This window comes from Suricata suricatta, chromosome 10, assembly GCF_006229205.1.
Source record: "Suricata suricatta isolate VVHF042 chromosome 10, meerkat_22Aug2017_6uvM2_HiC, whole genome shotgun sequence".
In the NCBI taxonomy this organism is placed as follows: domain Eukaryota; kingdom Metazoa; phylum Chordata; class Mammalia; order Carnivora; family Herpestidae; genus Suricata; species Suricata suricatta.
The window spans coordinates 42,099,102-42,104,320 of NC_043709.1; the positions used below are offsets into that span (position 1 = coordinate 42,099,102).

The 5,219-nt window shown below is 34.2% G+C and overlaps 1 pseudogene; it reads left to right on the forward strand.

Moving 5' to 3' along the window:
• Positions 1-2,777: 2,777 nt before the first annotated feature.
• Positions 2,778-3,181, forward strand: LOC115305508 (annotated as a pseudogene).
• The last annotated feature ends 2,038 nt before the right edge of the window (positions 3,182-5,219 follow it).

The window sequence follows — 5,219 nt, forward strand, 5'->3', positions numbered from 1 at the left end:
TGAAATGGGAAATTTTCAATCACTTACAAAATACAAGGCAGTACATTCTCTCTGAGTTGTCTGTGAAAACTCTGCCTTTCTACATGTAAGGTAGAATCTGCAGACGATGGAAAGGGGGATTCTGTTTTTCAATTAGCACATAACTTTGAAGCTGATATCCAGAGTTCAGTACTTTTATTAAGATTACAATTTTGTTTTCGTTCAGCACCATAAATGCAGCAGGGATTAATGGTAATAAATATATAATCATAATATAGTTATTCTGTTTTCTTGAAGACTTTCTGAAAAATTATGTTAATATGATACATATAACATACCATAATTATGCTAAGATGTATATAAAAAATAACTTGTAAAGCTCTTATTTATCTAGTAGGGAATTTCAACTTCTTTAGTAAAGTTATATTTATCATTTTTTTGCTTCACTCACATTTAAATAATTACTGATGAGTTTATTTTAGGATTGCTAAAAAATCATTGTGCTTTATGTTAAAATTATAGACATAAATATATGAGATGAATCTAGTTAATAGTGATATAAAGACTTTTTTGTGTTTTCTAGAAATTATCCTCTAATGTACATTTATATTTAACATAATAAAATTTCTGGTTATGAGCTATGAAAGTTCAGTAAAAGATAATGAAGATGAAGAGCTAAATATTTTATCATACTTAAATGTTTATGTAAGTATTTCATGTAAGAAAGGGTTTCCTTTAAAACCAATGTTGTATACTTAACTACATACTATATTTGTCTCCAGAACTAGTTAGCAAGAGTTATGGAGTAAGTCCACCATGATGTAACATATCAGTTACATTTTCCTTATACACCAGTATCTCTTTTTGTCCTTTGTTTAGACAATGCTGTCATTTATGAGTATGTGTGTGCATGTGTGTGTCTGTGTGCTTGCATAACAAAATAATTCATGTGAAGGCTAGTGAAAGGAAATTTGTTGTATTTTCTGTCAATTCAATGAATATTTCAAAACTGAGAGCTCATGGAGAAAGTAAGATGTTATAGACAAAGCATTTTTTTTTGCAGTATATGTGATAAGAATTCAGTCGATTAAGCATCCGACTTCGGATCAGGTCATGATCTCGTGGCTCATGGTTCAAGCCCCGCATCAGGCTCTGTGCTGACAGCCAGCTCAGAGCCTGGAGCCTGTCTTCAAAATCTCTCCCTCTGTCTCTGACCCTCCCTTGCTCATGCTGTCTCTCTCTCAAAAATAAATAAAACATTAAAAAAAATTTAAAAAAGAATAAAAACTAAGTTATGTATTAAATTATACACTTTCTATGGGGTTTGTTCATCATGACATAATATATTCCAATAATACCATGCATAATCCTGACTAAGCCGCTTTCTGAAAAGAATTTTATCTCATTTGCACTCTCTATATCCAGAATTTTGAACACAAAGTTCTGGGTGGGCCCAATTGTCCACATATATACTTTATATTATCTAAATGGACTTGTATTCTTATTTATTTATTTTTTAATGTTTATTTTATTTTTGAGAGAGAGAGAGAGAGACAGAGAGAGAGAGAGACAGAGTGCGAGTCGGTGAGGGGCAGAGAGAAATGAAGACACAGAATCTGAAGCAGACTCCAGGCTCTGAGCTGTCAGCACAGAGCCTGAAGCAGGGCTTGAACTCATGAACCATGCGATCATGACCTGAGCTGACATCGAACACGTAACCGACTGAGTCACCCAGGCACTCTTAAATGGGTTTTTAAATTAAGAAAATTTTGTAGCTACTTTGGAAACAGTTTTATTATTTATTATATGTGTATATATATATGTGTGTACATATGTATATGTATATATATATATACATGAGAATAATAAATGTGACATTTTGCTAGTAAGTATAGAGCAAACACCCATGAAACTAACACCAAACTTAAGAAGCAGAAGACTGCAGATAATATTAACTCTCTATGTGCTCCTTTGTACTTCATCCTCACCTCATCCCTCCCACAGGTACCACGCTCCTGAATTATGTGATTATTCTCTTACATTTTAAAAATATAGCTTACCACATGCGTGAAAAAGAAAACCTAAAATATTTTTTAGAAGTAATAAATACCTGCATGGCATAGTAAAATCAGACAGAATTAGATCCATATCCTGATTTCCCCCCTTATTGTATCTTTAAAAGTTTTTAGTCCAAATTAAAAAAAAAAAGCTAAATAAAAACGTATAGGAGGTATGTTAGTACTTTGTTTATAGAGTTTTTGTGGAGATTAAGTGACCTAAGTGTATCTCAAATTCTCAGTGCAATGCTTGGTGCATACTGCATATTTTTTATCATTATCATCTTCCTTACTATTATCATTATTTTATGTTGTATATTTACAACTCCTATTTATGATTTAATAACTATTTAGTCAGGCAGCATGGTTCAGTCTAAAGCCTTGACTTAGTTCTCAAATAATATTTTTGCTGTCACACGTTACTCTTTTAATTAAAGTGTTTTTCCATGATTATCAAGAAGAGAATCATGTAGCACATAATTCTGCCTCAGTTTTATAGTCCGTACCCTCATGCTCCTGTAGATAATCGTAATAAACAGAACATCAAGCACCATCACAGACTCTATCCTTGTTTGTTTGGACAGGACTCTATTCTGGCCCATATTATACCACATCCTACTCCCGTGTCTGTTTAGAGTGAAACATGCTTGTGATGACCCTTTTATGACTTTTACATTTCAGTAATTTACCATCTATTCCAAATCCCTCTTAACTACTTTCCTTTTGTGAGGATCTGCCAACATGGGCTGCGCTTGCTCTAAAACTGTGAGGAAGGTGGTCTGATCATCACTGAGAAGTACTACACGCTCCTGGGCAACAACTCCCACACCAACAAGCACACGTGTGAGGAAAGCCATTATTTCCACCCGGCAAAAAGCTTCTCAACAAGATAGCAGGCTGTGCACACATCTGATGAGGCGGTTGCAGAGGCCCTGTGAGAGGTATCTCAGGCAAGCTGTGGGAGGGAGAGCAAGAAAGGAGAGATAATTATGTTCCTGAAGTCCTGCCCTGGATCAGGAGATCACTGAAGTAGATCCTGACACTTAGGAAACGTGGAACCCTTGGGCTTTGCCATTCTGTCCACACTGCAGGTCACTCACCCTATGGTTGGGATGAATTTCAAAATACCACATGGAGCAGTTTGAAAATTTCTGCTGTGTTATAATATCTTCAGCAATAACAAGAGAAATTGGATTAGAGTCCCCTATTATTCTAAAATAATTTCCACTTACAGTATTTACATATTATAAGTTATAGTTATGCTAAGGGATTTTGCTGTACACATTTCATGTATATGTTATATAGAAAAGATCATTTTAACAATTCCCTATTCTCAGGTTGTTGCTTAGCAGTGCAGATGCCATGTTTCTTTCTGTTATTTTTGTTACATGCATAATTTTAAAAGATATAGTGTTTTATAATGGTTTTGAAGAAATTATTGCCCTCAAGAATTCTACTATATTATTAATGTTACTCAATAGGTTCCTTTTGAACATTCTTAATAAAATAGGCAATATTGTTTCCTCTATCATTTTCTTCTATCTCTTTGCACTTGTTTCATAAGAAAATCTGAGGGCATGAATAAACTGTCTTATTAATAAAACCTATTTTCAAATTAAGACAGAAACAAAATGAACAAATTTAAGATGATTTTCTAATGATAATAAGGTTCTAATTGTACTAGTAACAACTGCTAGAAAATTACATATTTCTCTAATATATATTTATAATATATATGATGTATTTATATTATGGAGATATCATAAAATATTCAGGACAGGGGAATTTTCTGAGTTTAAAAGTAATGTAAGAACTCCCAAAGAAGAGTGTCAATAGATTTTTATCATAAAACATCACAACTTCTCAATATAAGGAAACCACAGTTTAAAAAATAGCTATATGTCAAAATATTAAAATAAAACTATGTTTAATTTAACTGTGTTTAGTTTAAATGCCTCAGACAAATAGATAAGAAAACAGTAATGTGATAATAGATGTGAGCACACTTTGAATTGACAATTCAGAAAAGAACAATTATGATATTAGCCACAAATATTCAAAACCCATTGAACATGAAGCAGCTGATAAAATCACATTTTAACAGAAATGTTTCATTTCTAATTCACTAATAGAATCCTATAGGGAAGCTATGAACTCTGGGCTCAAGATACATTTGTACATTTTCGCGGTCACATCTTAGGAGCTCTTTAAAAATTTAGACTGTACGACATAACAAAATCTAACTTTTTCTCCTCTATGTGTGCCCGTTGCCCTTTATGATCCTTTCATGCTCTGCTTTTCAGTGGTGTCCTTAAGAAGGTCTTATTCTTGGATTTCAGTGTAACCTTACCATCTCTGCTATTAATTAACCTTTCTTCTTCTGAACTGGTTTCGCATTCAGTGTGCATGTTTGTCTTTCTTTGTTCTATTGAGCTGTCTGTGGAATGTAGCAGAGGAACCAAGACTCTCAGCAAAAGGGCACCAATTCTTTTTACAGCCTCCTCCTTGGTTCATGGATTCTCAGCGGTCAGTTTTGAGACCATAATTGTATTCGTCTGTCACCACACACTATTCTCAGGGGCCTGCCCTCAATTCCTTATCCCCTTACAGAATTCTAAATACCATTTCCAGTCCCTTTACCATTTAAGTTTTCAACTAAACAACTTCAAGATACAATTCTCAGGAGAGAACTGGGGGTGGGGGTGGGGGTCGGGAGGGAGTGCAGTTGAAAACTAGCTTCTGTTGTGTGAGTATTCAAATGACCCGGTGGCCAAACTACAGAAAGTTCTCTGCCCTTCCGTAACATATTTCTGAAAGAAGGGTAAGGTGACACAGATCACTCACAAGTCCAGCAAGTCTGATTTAAATGGGTGTTACGGGGTTTGGTTACTATTTTTCAATCAGAGTAAACACAGTGGCACTTGATTATTTAGAGCATACTAAAATAGGCTTAACTTTCTATAGGAAAACATTGCTGTTGCCATTTGTCTAAAAATACTGCTGTGTTCTGGTTAATTAATTTTAAAGAAACAATCATGGTATTTAAATATAGGTGGTTCTTAAAAGTGATACAGATCAAGTTTTCTTCTAAACATAGTTTGGGTAACAGATGCTTATTTCGTGTGACATTGGGTCAAGGTAACTCTGTCCTCAAACTACATTTATATCACTTGCATGGAAGAA